The sequence below is a fragment of the Melospiza georgiana genome, chromosome 4 (genome assembly GCF_028018845.1).
Source record: "Melospiza georgiana isolate bMelGeo1 chromosome 4, bMelGeo1.pri, whole genome shotgun sequence".
Classification (NCBI taxonomy): Eukaryota; Metazoa; Chordata; class Aves; order Passeriformes; family Passerellidae; genus Melospiza; species Melospiza georgiana.
In genome coordinates this window covers 24,379,521-24,394,666 of record NC_080433.1, presented here as the reverse complement: position 1 = coordinate 24,394,666, position 15,146 = coordinate 24,379,521, and the positions used below count along the sequence as shown (strand labels likewise).

General features: G+C 40.3%; 1 protein-coding gene across 5 annotated transcripts in view; it reads left to right on the top strand.

Annotated features, from left to right (window-relative positions):
• LOC131082200 (fatty acyl-CoA reductase 1-like) overlaps positions 1-15,146 on the top strand; it is a 127,430-nt gene that overhangs the window by 25,353 nt on the left and 86,931 nt on the right. Inside the window, exon 1 of one of the 5 annotated variants that reach the window (XM_058021863.1) lies at positions 446-634. The exons of the other annotated variants lie outside the window; for them this stretch is intronic. The gene's annotated coding sequence lies outside the window, so the exon portion shown is untranslated. Of the gene's footprint in view, positions 1-445; positions 635-15,146 lie in introns of those variants that run through there. 5 annotated transcript variants of the gene reach the window in all.

Below are 15,146 nucleotides of genomic sequence, written 5' to 3'. Positions count from 1 at the left end.
AGATGAGAGCAGTCTTGAATTACAGCATCAAATCTAAGGGAAAAGGCATGGGAAATTCAGATAAGTACCAAGACTTGTAATCTACTCAATTTCCTGACTATTTTATGTGTTTCATACTGTCCCAAGCTAGAATGGCATGAAAAACAGCAGAAGGTACCAGCATGTGTAAAATCTTCAGCCTGGGACCTGATGTTACTCTCCCTGCCTTCCAGTCTCATACGGTGTGGTGCACAGTATGCACCCCTTCCTTTCCCAAGCAATAAATTGGTAGAATTGGCATAAGCAGTGTTTCTGAACCTTTTTTGATTGGTGGAAATTAATTTTTTTTTGTGGGCATTCCAATATATTACCTGTATTACAATATATCTCTCTCTGTCTCTTCAACCTGCAGATTTTGGCAGTGATTTATAGACCCCCACAGGAGTCTCTGTGGCCACAATCAGGGACTTGGATCAGTTGCAGGAAACCAGAAGAGAGATGTCCAGAAAGAATAGTGTTTGTTGCCTGCTAATTTGATAGTGTCAGGCTGAGAACAACTTTATTGTAAACCATGCAAAGAGTGATTTCCAGCAGAGAAGACTGAGCAGCTGCTCCTTTCCTGGGTCTTCTTGCTTCAAAGCCACTGATTTTGCAGGTCAGACGCTACTAACTGGAGTTTTATTGTCATTCGCATGCGGTATGTACATCTAACAAATCTATGAGCTGGAGATGGTAAGAATTTAACTGTTTTCATCACCTATCCACCTGTGGGAAGGGAAAAGGAGTGTGAGGGCTTTTTAAATTTTGGAGATAAACTAAGTTCCTTTTCCACAGGAGCTGGAAGGATGGAAGCTGAAAAGCAGGCAGACAGGGATAGCTGGAGGCATTTGCTCAATGCTATTTAAAGATATTTCACAGAAATACCATGTAAGAGTAGGAAGCTTAATTAGAAGTTTTTAACAAGTCATAAATCTTCCTTAAAAATAACACTTAATGTGGCTTCCTGGAAGCATTTCAAGGTATCTGATAAATAGAATGAATTCTCCTGTGATTGGCTTTTTATGTAATGCCTCATTTTCCATAAATTAGATCTACAGAAAATTTTTTCTTTGCTTCCACCTCCACTCCAATATCCTAAAATAAGCAGAAGATGGTATATTATAGATTGCTAGCTTATGCCTCTTTTTAAATTTTTTAATAGCAAATATTGAAACAGATTTTTCATTTCCATGCATGTTTCCCTATCAGCAAAAGATTACAAATGCATGCATGATATTTAGAGGTATGCTTTTTTTTTTCCCCAGGTAGCTTATTATAGAAGTTCATGTGATACTGTGTCACACGGGGTGTGTCAGATAGGTAGACATCATTACTTACAAAACTGCTATACATAAATTACTGTTTCTGCTGTAATGGTTTTAGTGGAACTAATTGGAATATATTTTCTTCCAGATATGCGTATATGCATACTTTCACTGTCAATACTTCCTTCCAGGTACTGGTTTAAACAGTTGGGCTTTTTTTGGTCAAGAACGGTTTCATTGCTTTATGTTGTTGCAGACTCAAATAATGAGTTCTGGGCTTATGGCTGCAATTTAGTGATGTGAATTGGAAAACAGGGTTTTCTGTAGCTTTCTCAACCAAGCAGATAAACTTTCTGAAATAGATTAATAGATTAGAATGAAAACTACTGTTTTGCTGACAAAAAGCGGGTTGTTGTTTTCTGCCAGCCATGATGTGACCTCCTTGTTTTTTAGATTTGTATGGGTTCTTAGCCTGAGACCTCCACCTTTTCACCCTGGGAGGGATAGTTTCACTCCTATAAATGTACCTATAAAGAAACTGCAGTCTTAAATCACACAAAGGAAATTACCTGGTTCACAGTTATCTCCATTTGTTAGGCACTGAAGCCCAAATGCCCACAGAATACCAAACTGCAGAAATACCAAGGGGAACTTCTTAAATCACTGAAAAATATAGTAGCAACAAGGTTGGAGCTGTACATTCTGTTTCTTCCAAGAAAGACCTTTTTTTTCTGACCTGTCCCTGCTGTAGGATGAGATGCAGAAAAATGGGAATTATTAACTTTTACAAGTTAAAGGTCCTCATTTAGAAAAAGCTAGTTCATGTTTAATGAACACTGTGCACTTAGTTGACATTTTTCCTGTTGTTTTCTCTGTCCTTTTTTCTTAAAATAGCAGTAGATATGTATTAGTATAAAAACCTCTGCCTGCCGACTCTTTTTCTTCTTCCTCTCCAATCTGATCAATCTAGTAGTAAGACTGTAATTAAAAATTAAGTTTGTTGGAGGTGTACGGTGGGAAGGACTATGCATCTTGTATCAGATGCCTGTAATGTATTCTTCCACCCTTTTTTCCCTCTTGAGGTCAGGCAACAGCAATAACAAAGTGATAAACACTTCATCTCATCATCCTCTGCCATTCCATAAGAATCACTGGTTGCTACACATGGTTTTAATGCTCTTGCTTTATCAGCTGCTGTCATCAGAGCCATTGTATTGGCCTCAAAATGGTAATCTGCAGCTTTGATGTACTGGTTGCTTACATTTTCCATTCCACAGTGCCTTCCTTTTGCCAAGTGAATTCTGCCGTACAGAGGCCTGCTAGAGTAGGTGAAGGTAACAGCTGTTCCTTCATGCAAGAGCCCCAAGGCAGCTCTTGAATTAAAACTACAATCCTTGTGTGATGCAGGAGTTTGTTATCCTGCTTTTCCATGAAGAGAGAAAGTGATCTAGATATAGCTGTCAGAAAGAAACTGCTCATCCTTGCACACCAGCAAGGCAAGGATGTCTTCACTGGGCAGTGCACTATAAACTACATTAAAAAGATGATAATGCATGGACTCAGCTCACCTTGGGATTGCTTGGAAAAAAAATTGCCTTTCTGTCTATCCACATCCTGTGGGTGCAGCAGCATGCACCCATGATAAGGCAAAGTTCCTAACATAATTTGGTGCACCTATGAAACACTGGAAGATGTAACAAAGACTGCAAGATATGTGCAGACCAGACAAGTTATGTGAACTGCAGGTGAGCTCTGGAGTACTCTCTGTGCCTCTCTGGAGTTTTTGAGGGCAGTGTCACAATCATTCCCTTGCTCATGTAATGTGAAGGGTTCAGCCAGGTTTGTGTAAAAGGTGTGATGCCATGGAGAAGCAATGCAGCCAGGGAACCTTCTTCCTGCAGCCTCCTGGGGAAATGCTGCTCTCGTTACCAAATATGGGTTGTGGAATCCTGTAATGCCAAGTGAGAACACTGTTGGGAGAACTGTTGTATTATTCTGAGGATCTCACTAGCCAGCCATCTGCTTTGCTCAGCAGATGCTTCCCAGATTCTGGATATGGAATCAAAGAATCATAGAATGGTTTTGGTTGGAAAAGACTCTGAAGATCATCTTGTTCCAGTCTCCTGCCATGGGCAGGGACACCTTCCACTAGGCCAGGTTCTCCAGGCCCCACCAACCTGGCCTTGAATGTTTCCAGGGATGGGGCAGCCTCAGCTTCTCTTTCAGGGTCTCATTACCCTCACAACAAAGAATATTTTCTTACTGTCTAACCTAAACCTATTTTCTGTCATTTTGAAGCCATTCCCCCTTGTCCTGTCATTCCAGGCCCTTGTCAGTAGTCTCTTTCCGTCTTTCCTGCCATCTCCTTCAGATACCAGGAGGCTCCAGTGAGGTCACCTCAAAGCCTTCTCTTCTCCAGGCTGAACAATCCCAATTCTCCTAGCCTTTTCTTGTAGGAGGCTAAGAGAATTTGAAGAAGGTAACAATTAGGAACAGATAGTTCATCTTTCAACAGTCCTGTCAGTGAAAGATACATGAAAAATGAGTTTCTTCTGTGGCGTGTGCAGTCATGTGCTGCAGTGTAAAAGGCAAAATGAGTGTCTGTAGATAGGTACCTGTAACACTTCACCTTGTTCAAGTGGAGGGGTGTCTTGTCCTTCTTTTCTCTGGTTGTTTATGTCCAACAGAAAGTGTCGCTGAGGCTGTGTTAATGATACTTAAGAATAATATTCTTGGAATCAAGAGCATTTTAAAAAATGTTATTAAAATGGTTGCATCTTTGGAGTCTCTGTGGTCTTAAACTAACGTTGAAGGCACATATGTGATATAAGCTAAAATAGCACAAGCAGTTGTATAGTTTCTAAATTTTCCATTGTTTAACAAAATATTTCATTAATACAGGAGATACAGAAAGGGAGAGGCCTGCTCTTGATAGCATTTTGTAAAGATTGCAGATAATAGTGCATTTATTAAGTGTCCTCCACCTTGCTACACCACAACACATGCACTGGCAGGTAAGAAAAGCCTAGAGATAAACAAAGAGGCTGCATTCCTTTGTGGATTGGGAGAGAGAAGCTAGAACCTGAGCAGTTAGTTCACATTTTGTTTTTTCACACCCGTCTGGTGAGGAGGAGGGGAGCACATTGCAACTCAGATGTGGATGGCTAGAAACATTTCTATCCCTCGTTCTGGGTCAGCTTCCCCAGTTCTGCTCCTGAATTTTGTCTGCAGTGCAGGTGGGGGCTGGATAGAACAAAAAGAAGCTCTTTCTAAAAGTTCTCTTTCTCTTTTGCTTTCCTAAGCAAGGACTAGTTGCTTTTCTGCAGTATTTTGAAACATGAAAGAAAACAGACCGTCTCTGGGCAGTTTACACAGGTGAAGGTGCAGTTGAGTTGTTGGATAAAGTTCATTTCCCATTAGAATTTAGTGCTATCTGAAAAATCAGAGAGGAAAAATTACAGGCCTGTGAATTTGAGGAGGAAAACTGTTCTGGTTAAACTGTCCAGGTTGTCAGCCCACCTCTCCCCAAGTGATAAACCAAAGTGACAATACTTAAAGCAAAGCTGTTTCACTTTCTAAATTTTGAAATAAAAAGTTATGGTTCTCTATCCTTTTGAAAGTCTGCTCATCACCCAGAAGTACTAAACCTATGACATATATCTCTTCATTTTACAGAGGCAGCAGTGACAATTCAGTTGCTTGTCTGACTTGGATTTGCAAGTGAAATTGTGACTGAGATTTTCTCTGGTATGCCTCTCAATTTCTGCTCGAGGAGCAGATACCAAGTATTGTGGGAGCATTACGTCTTGGGCTGTCTTCCTTCCACACCAGGACAGTGCTGTGGCTGCTCTAGTAAATACATCACCTATGTTTTGCATTAAATCAAGACTGTAGACCTGACTCTTCCCAGCAGGTAATAAGGAGCATCAGTCCTAGTCTTTGGTCAGTCCTGGAAAAATTCTCCTCACCTTAGGAGAACATCCTGTATTGCCAGCCCAGCTGCTTTGCAACAGTCCTAAGCCTCAGGGCTGGAAACATGTTTATCAGCCAGCTGGTAATTGGAGCATATGTCTCACTTCCTGCACCTCAGTGATGTTTCATTACAGAGTGCATCACAGATGCCTTCCTGCTCCTACACCCTTTTTTCTTGCAAAACTTCACGTCCCTTTCACATTTGCTTGGGATTCCTTCTTCTCTCTTGTCAGGAGAGCACTAGTTCCTGTTAAAGGAATCAAGCTAGGAAGAAGGTCCTAGGTCAGTTTTAGTGAAGTATCAGTTTGCAGTGGGTACAAAGCACTTCAGTCTCTGTAGCCAAAATTAGATTATATGCATCTAGATTAGACACAATAGCTGAGATTTCTGATTCCAGGTGGATCAAGCTGGGGACAGCTCAGGATGAGGGCTGACCAGTAATGACAAGCTTTACTGCCTCTTGCCACCATGCCATTGATAAGACAGTAGACATTATCTTAGGCTTAACACACTTCTCACACTGCTGCCAACTGGAATGCAGCCTTTAGCATAGGAAAACTCTTCCTAAATGTATATTCCAGAAATGAAACAAGCCTTCTACCTTGCATTTTGTTATGACAAAACCACCAAAATTCTAATATATTTATCTAAAAATATCATAGACTTTGAGAAAGGCAGTTACATGTTTTTCAATACACTTTATGTATCAGCATTGAGTAAAACTCAGTTGTTTGGCAGTTTCTAATAATACTATGGATTTGATCTTTTCTTCTGGTTGCATTTCCCCTAACCAAGCTGCATTTGTTCTCCTTGGGAGAATCTTAAGTTGCTGTCTCATTGCCATAGTACCCATGTGGAAGGACTTCTAGTAGGCAGAATTTACTCCTCTAGTCACACAGTCTTCCTCATCAGAACATTGATTCAAACTAAATTGAGACAAAGCAAAAAGAAGTTTTGTTATTTAAACTTTCTCTGAATTGCTGACAAAATATGTTCTGACAATGGAAAGAGGAGGAATCATCCCCCTCCCCCCGCTTATTGTCTTGACAAATTTCTGGCAGAATCTGGCAAGTTTTGGGATGGTTTTTTTGTGTGTATTATTGGTTTTTTAAAGTTGTCTTTATAAAACTCTGCTCTTTGGTGGTGCTGGTGAATAGGGCAAGCTGGCAATCAATAGGTAGGCACAGGAAATGGCCAAGGCGTGAATTCTGATTTGGACCCTTCATACTGTAACAGCTTCATCTAGTCAAAATATGGTTGACTAATTAAAAAATAAGAGTCTTCCTGGTGAGGAAGAGGAATTGTCTCCATGTTGCAAAGACCCGTTTCCCTGAATGTAAAATGGTCAAAATAGGAAGGTATTACCCACAGCTCTAAGTCTTCTGCAACCCTAAATGTTACACCTACTTGTATTTGTGTTCTCTCTTTCAAATCACATGTGTTTGCTTGCTACCTGGGGTTCTTCTTCATGCAGATCCAAAATGCCAGCATTCAAATCCACTGCTCTGCTTGGCTTGAGGTAAGCAGCAGGATGAGTTTGCTCCAAGCCTGTTGCTTTTGCTGGTGCTGTCTTTACCTTGAGCAAGGAGATTGCTGTTAGATGGAGATGTTAAAAAAAAGTGAGCTAAGGGGTCAGGTAAGGGCACGTCCGTGAGGCGCCTTAGTCTGGCAGCACAGCGGCATGGTGTGAGCTGAGAGCTTCAAAGGGACATTCAGAGTGTCAGCTGGCATGTGAGTTAAAGGAGTAGAGTTAATTAATTGAGGAGCAGTGCTGTCTGGAGGGGATTTTAGCTCTCTTGGTGTTGGAAGCAGATTGATCACAGCTAGACCAGGTTATCTTTACAGTCGTCTGCTGCTTCAGGGTGATTTCAGAATGCTTTTCCCTTGGCTGGTGGTTTGGATGCTACAGAAAGGATTTGGTAAACACATCTCTATCTGTTCTGCTTTGGTGAGTGTATATATCTTTAGAGTACTGACAATATTGGGATTGCCTTCGGGCATTTTTGTTTTGTGGTGTAAAGAAGAGATTTTTTGGTGGTTGGTTTGTTGTTTTCTTACACTGGTGTTCTGGTTTATTATTAGTAAAAACAAAGGATCTTGTTTTAGCGTGTGACAGAGGAGCATTGTTTGAAGAGTGCTATTAAGAATGGTAGTTGCAGAATCACGTGTGCTTGTTGCATTTATTGTTTTGAAAACAAATATGCCCCTCCTCTCTAGCTGCAATCTGCTGATTCAGTTGAAGAAGCAAGGTCAGCTTTCATCTCTCTTTTTTCCTTTCTTCCTGTAATCTAGAAATATTTTAGAATATTCATTGTTGACTGCCAGAGACCTTTGTGCTTTCCTTCTTAGCTCTGCAGTTACCCAGGACTTCTGGATGCTTCCTGCTACTTTTGCTCCATACCCCACCACGTTTTGAGCTGAAACGGGTGAAAAAAGGCCTTATAGTTGGGAGAGAAGGAGGAAGGTTACAGATATACAGTCGGAGGAGGCAGGGCTGCCAGCAGCAAGGGGACAGATTTTTTTCATTTTTATTCATTTGTATTTGTGTGAAAGACTTTAAAACTGGCCAGTGACACGATGGTCAACACGATGGTCACTCCCATGCGGTGACTTGGGACATGCCTTACCCTGCTCTGGGAGGGATCACAAGAGATTCATAGCAGATAGTAGCAGTAATTCAGTCACTTTTGGTGACATAAGATTTCTGAAGAGTGCAACTGGTGCTCGGCAAAACAAGTGCTTCCTCTGACAGGAACAGTCAAAGATGTGCATGGAGGGAAGGCCCCTGGACGAAGAGGGGAGATGAGGGTGTTACCGTTCTCTTGAAAGAGAAGAGAAGGGGGTAACACCTTCCGTGACACATAAGATGTCTTGGGCAACAAAGACTTAGGTCATCTCCCAATTAGATGACCATTGTAATTGAAAATAGGCAAATCCATGCCTTTTTTTTCCAGGCTGTTGTGATAAAATGAGGAGGTGTCTCTGATGGTGACAGGATGGTCAGGTTGCTTGGAGTTAGGGCCTGAACTCTCACTTCTCTTGGAAGGAGCAATCCTTCACCAATGTCTGCATCAGAGCCAGGATTTTTTGGATTTTGTGTCTTTTACCATCTGGGACTGGGAAAGAAAGCATTGCTGATATTTGCAGTTATAGTTGAGAATTGTCCATGAGTAGCTGTAAGATAAGAACTACTTTCCCTCATGAACTTCCTTGTCATTTGCAGCTTTGGTGGCAGATGACGGATGGCAACGTAGCTGTTAGGGCAGCGAGACAGACGAGCAAATTTGGAAAGCTGCCCTGCCTGAACAGATATTCCTTTGCAAAAAAAGGTTTGGAAAGCTCCTCTGAGTGGAGAGTATATCAGATCACCATTTTAATAGTTCTGACTTTTATGTCAGAGAAATCAATATATTTTGAGAATGGAAAACTTCATAAAGTTACTTTTACTGTTCTAATTTAAATCAATGAGAAATACAAAAAGCACCCAGCTATGAAATAATTAAAAGTGATAGGCAATTCACAGGGTTTTATCCTAATTCTATCCCTTTCTAGACACAGCAAGAAGATTATTTTAATGAAGTAATGAGTATTTTACTTTGTAGTGATGTTTGGAGTAGAAAAGTTCAATGAAAAATTGAGACTATATGCCCAGATGATATTGAAATGGTAAATACTGCACCATTATGAAACAAGTAAATTTTTAACCTTTCCAACATTTGAAGTATTTCTTTAAAAGCTGACTTTTTTTTGTACGTCTGAAAGTAGTTGTAAAAGCAATACCTCACTGACTTAAACATGCTGCTTTCACCCAAACCTTTGCAGTGAATTCTGACTCCAGCTCTCATCCCCTGAGTCCCACGAGTGTCTGTGTGTGGGTGTAACCTCTGCTCATGTCAGTGTGTATTGCTGTCTTTGAATGTGCTTCCTAAACGCCTGGCCTGTGGAGGAGCTCCTTTGTTTTCTTAGGAATTACAATAGAACTTTGTAATTTCTGTTGTTGCCTTTGGTAGATTTGAAGCTTGAGAGCAGAGGAGCAAGGTCCAATGGGTTTATTTAAGGATTAAATATTTACATTGTATCAGGATTTTCAGAGCTCCCTACTTAACTGTTCTCATATAAAACCATAAACGAGCCAGATGTTAAAGCAAAAATGTTTCCTTAACAGTGCCAAAAGATTAAAACCAGTATATACTTGGTGACAGAGAAGAAGCTTGGTTTCTCAGTGCAAGTGAAGACAGTCTGAGGCTTGTACAGGTTCTGCCAGCGGTTATCCAGCAAATTCTGTTTCTAACTAGATGCCTTTCTGACTTGTGAATTAGAAGAACTGTAAGTCTAGACTTGGATTAGTTGGACTGATTGAATCAGCAGTGTTCCTAGACCTTCCTGTAGCTTAGCTCTTGGAGGAGTTTAGTGCTTCCAGAGCAGCTTCACTGCCAGTAAATGTCAGACTTTTAAAATCTAATTAATCTAGTTTTCAGGTGAATGCTATTAACCACTTGCTTCCTGTCTGTTATGTGTTTCCCCAGCTTGTATCCTGTGTTCCTCACCCTTCCATGCTTCCTGCCCCACTCCTGGACTTAATGCATTATCAGTGCTTAATTCTGCACAGCAGGCTTTCCTTCCAACACTCAGCCAGATTCACCCCATTGTCCATCATTGAAGAGAGAGGCGGCCTCAGAACAGATTTGATGCTGAGTGAGAGATTTGAAGGAAACATCACTCTGATGTCAGTATGCTTTAATATTATTTTTAAGATACACCGATTTTTAATTTGCCACTCTTAAATTAGATGCTGTTCGTGTACAAGCTGTCTGGGAGTACCAAGAGCCTCTTTGGGTAGGAGGAGCTGCAGGTAAGGCTTTTTTTAAGATGGCTTGAAGTGTAATTCTGTCTATGGCATGTTAACCAGAATAGGTAAGGAAATCCTGTTTCAGATGATGATGAAGTGTAGGTTTCACTTTAACACTGATTTCTGTTGTTACCTGTCTAAATTAACTGGGGTTTTGGGGAAAGAATGGACAAACCAGTTCACACAGTATGCAGCTGCGCTGGCAATTTTGGCTCTTTCAGTTTTGGATTTGGAAGAAGGAAGTTATTTGAGTCTCAGCCTCTACAGGTACAGAATTGTCATAACTAATAGTGGAAAGTCATGAGTCATGCTATCACCCTGTTCTGTTTTCCTGCCTCCAGAGTGATCTAACATGCTTAGAAGCTGGATGTAGAAGCTGGATGTTTAATGATATCCTCTGAGGTTATTAACTTTGCAGGACAGGGTCTTTAACTGGTTATACTGGTACAGTGAGAAAATCAGTATTTCAGGTGCACAGAAAATACCTTTTCTTTTCTGAAGACTCTTCAGAGATCAGTGCCTTTACTTGTCCTCCCTTGACCCACAAGCTGCTTTTAGTCCTCAGCAAGCTCTGGCTGAACTCATAGTCACCCTCTCCTTTACTCTCCTCTTGCCACGTGACCTTCTGCACACTCTGTTCACAGCTCCCTGGAGGACACAGCTGATGTGTTAAACTGCTCCGTCTGCTTCTCACTTCAGATTTGTTCCTCCTTCAGTTTTCTCTGGAATCCTTCCTTAGAATAGTAAAATATCCAGAGTTAGAAGGGACCCATAAAGACCATCCAGTCCAACTCCTGGCTCTACACAGACACCCCAAGAATCCCACCCTGTGCCTGAGAGTGTTGTCCAAACACTTCTGGAGCTCTGGCAGCCTTGGGTCACCATTCCCTGAGGAGCCTGCCCACCACCCTCTAGGGGAAGAAACTTCTCCTGATATCCAGCCTAAACCTCCCTGTGACAGCTGCAGCCTGCAGGATGCAGTCTGATTTTGTCAATTGCCATAACAATTTCACTCAGCAATTACTCAGCATCTTCAGTGACTCCCAACAGCTGTTTTCAGTTTCTTTATTTGAGCAGCTAAAGAACAAGGTTTTTCTCATAACTGGGCAACAGCTAAAATTGTTTTGCATACAGTTTGTTAGAAGTTTCTTGTTTTACAGTGTTCCTATTACGTCAGAGGGAATGCACTCAAATCCAGGTGCATCCACATTCCAGCCTGAATTACTAGTCACTGAATGAACACTATAGAAGAATGAAATCCACCAGAGCAGATCTTTTCTGCTCCTTTTTTCCCCAATGTGATTTCTGTCTCCTTTGATCAAGTACCTTACTGTTTTGTTAGACTAAGAAATCTAAATTAAATATAGCACTATTTCTCCACCTTACAATGATGTTACAGGTAAAAGTTAAGTTAAAATAGGATATAGTTCAATTATATTGTATTAATTATGTTATATTATTTGTATTATTTTAAAGGGGGGCTTATAAGAATATGCTAGAAGGGTCCAGGATTTGGTGAAACAGAGGTCTGATGGGGCAAGGCAAGGTCGAAGAGAGATTGGATGAAACATCTGACCAATCATTCGAAGCCCTGCAGAAATGATTGGTCCAAAATGAACGGCGGTAAAGACCAATGAGAAGCCTGGAAATGGACCAATCATCATGAGGATCCAAAGTGCACCAATCCTGGACTCAAGGGGGACTATAAATGTGGGGAGTTCGTTTGGGTCAGGGTTCTTCTTCTTTTGGGGTACTTGTTGTTTGGGAGAACCCAGTGCACTTGGGGTGAGTGCACTGTTTTCGTTTTTGGCTCGCTGTGTGGGTGCCTGGGCTTATCCTGGGCACTCCGTTCCTTTTAGCTATTTTAATAAACGAGAACCTCTTTCTCTGGAGAAAGTTTGGCCTTGTTCGTATCCATAACAATGATGCAGTGAGCTGGAAACTGCTATGTATGGCTTAGATTAGAAAACAATAATATGGCAGAGAAGTTACTAAAAATCATTTTTAGATTTGACTTTGTGGAAGGTTGTCCAGAAGGAATGAAATGACTAGAAATGTAGTTGTTGTCGGGTCGAGTCTACCAGAGGCCATTCTTGAACCAAAAGCCCTATCATGAAGTTAAATGAATTATTACAGTGCATATTGGAATAAATGCTACCAGCTGTCCTGCACCTTTAACAGTTCTGAAAGTAGATGGACATACCTTCCTTTATTCATTAACTTTTATGTGAGAAAGTCAGAGGGTGAAAGTCAAAAGCTGCAGGGTGATATGAAATAGCTCACTTAGCAGCAATCTATCATAGCTATTCAGGCAGTTATATTATGGTACCATTTCTCTGCAGTCTTCTACAGAGAATCCAAGAATTCTAAGTTTTAGCCATGCAGGTTTCCCACTTCACAGGCCTTTTAAATGTTACATCTTTTCTGGTTTGACTTAATGAAGAAAAGTAGAAAAGGCCAGGTCAGGTGGATGACCCAGAAAGCAGCATTACATTGAAAGTCATTTACAGCTGCTTCTGAAAATGCTCTAGGGAAGCAGCAGATCCTCTATATTTCTTTTAAAGATGAATTTCAGAGCTAAGGGAAAAAGCACTCAAGGGAGAAGGAAAGAGATCTGCAGAAAAGGAGAAAAGGAGCAGCACAAGCATCATGGAAAGACAGAGAGTGATGAAGACAAGTAATAAATATTTCACAAAACAAAGACAAAATTTATTTATCTTTTGGTGGTCAGGAAAATATTTTCCCTTAAAGAACTTCTCAAGACATCCTCTCAAAAAACAACTTCCTGACCAATACCTTTTCCTTTTGTTTTGTTCACACACCAGAACATCCTCAATTAAACATTTTCTTTTATTTATATGATATCTGAAACACTCTTTCATCTCTAATAATTTCTCTGCTCTAGGTGCTGATTTATTTCTTACTTTTTTAGTCTTTTCACTTTTTGGCCCTTTTTGGGGCTAGTGTCAGTAACAATAAAGTGGTATTACGTAGTTACTCGGCTCTTGCATCTGAGACCTCAAAGTTAAGGGCCAAATACTTCTTGCTCCTCATGTTTTCAGTGGGCAGAAAGAGAGGTGTCCAGCAAGGAGAGTCAGAGTCTCTTTCCATTGTTTTCTTGTCTTTTATTTTTTTTTTAATTTGGGCTGTCCACATTTCTGACTTTGAGTGACAGCAGCAGCCAGCAGGAAGAGCACTTGGCTGTGCATGGAACAGAGCCGCTGTTTGTCCCAGCTTCCCACAGAAACCTTCATGGAAATATCACTGGAAAAATCATAATAGTAAGATTATGTTTGGGGTTTTCATTCTGATAAAAGAACATTTCAGAAAGGTGTAAAAATCTGTTCCCAGGGTAAAAGGTGTTGAATAAGCCAGCTTACAGGCTGTGGCTTCCAGAAAGCAGAGACAAAGCCTTTTTTTGTGAGTCAGTCTTCCTGCTTGGACACTCCCTGGTTTTAGTCATTCAGTAGCTATTTGGAGGCTTTCCCAATGTGGGAAAGATAAAAATATTTTGTTTTGGTTGTCATTAAGCAGACAGCGTTCCCTCAATGAAAAGAAATTGTTTCCTGGGGAGCAGGTTGAGGCAGGAGACTTGAGACATCTCAGGAAAGCCTTTCTGGCCAAAATAATTATTGGGCTCCATGGTAATCTATTGTTCAAAACCACAAATTGTTATACTTAGAATCCAGGTGTTTGATTAGTATACACACACAAAAAAACCCCCAAAAAACTATAGTGAAGTTGCATAACTCTGTGGAAGTCAGTGGTTTTTAAAATATTTTTATTTATTTCTGAATAGAGTTCTTTATTTAGCTTGGAAAAATTAGCTACATGGAAAAATTATCTGTATTTGTCTGTCTATAATGTCTAAGTTGTTTTTGCCTAAGCTACAGGATTGTTTGTATTGAGTTTTTTTTTTTCTGTCATCTTCATTAGTGCTAATGGCTATTTTTAAGGCCTGTATTTGGAAATTCTTGCCAGAGGCCAGCGTACCATTTACAGCAAGCAAAACTGAATGCCAGCCCAGAAAAGTAACTAAACCTCAGCTCTTCTCTCCCCTTTTATGTGTTTTTCTTCTTCCTTGTTTTTTTTGAAGAAAAAAGTGCTATAAAATGTGGTTACAGTTGGATAATACGGAACGCAGAATTACAGAAATACAGAATTGTTCATCTTCCACCTCTGGAAGTTTCTTTCTCCTTGCCCATCCTAAAGATGGTCTTGACATACGCCTTTTATTGTCCTTGGGTCTGCTCTCAGTCTCCATGGCATTCCTAAAATACTAGATTGTTTACTTCCAATGACATCAACAAATTCATTCAGGTCCCTTGGATGCTTCACAACCAGTGCAATCTTCCTGTACAGAGTAACACTTTTCTCTATCAGATGTGTCTCTATGAGACACATACACCTGAGAAGTCTAGAGTGCAGACTTACAAATTTATATTTTCTACACAGATGTAGCAGAAATTAAGATAATTTCCTATATTAAAGTTACAATTTCTATCCAAATACTTGTGAATGGACATCAGGATTTAGGTAATTTAGCAGCAAAAAAAAAGCCTAACTGATGGAACCCTGATTTTCTCACATCCCATGCATCAGTGTTTGGCATTTTTGCATATAATGACTTACTCCCTTCTAAGTGGACAAAACCAGCTGTTACTTCATCAGATTTTTTTCAAAGGTTTAATTATACTGGAGTATAGGATGTGATTTGCCACAGTGCATAAACAAAGGGAAGGAGAAGGCAAAATGGAGAAAAAACAAAATAGTCATAATTAGAAAAAAAATACCTATTTCAAGTACTTTTGCATACTGTATAAAAATATGCCATTTAAAATGTCGTATTTTAAATATAGAGATTTCCATGTGGAGTTGATCTAAAGCAGCTTGAAAAATGGAGAGTCTCATTTGACCTTCAAGTTGCAGGAAACCAGAAGTGGTTTTAAAAAGCTTGTGAGGGCTTGGTTGGTTGGGTTTGGGTTTTTTTTACTTCCTAGGTAAAGACTTCTACCTTAATCTCTTTGCAGTTCTGACTACTT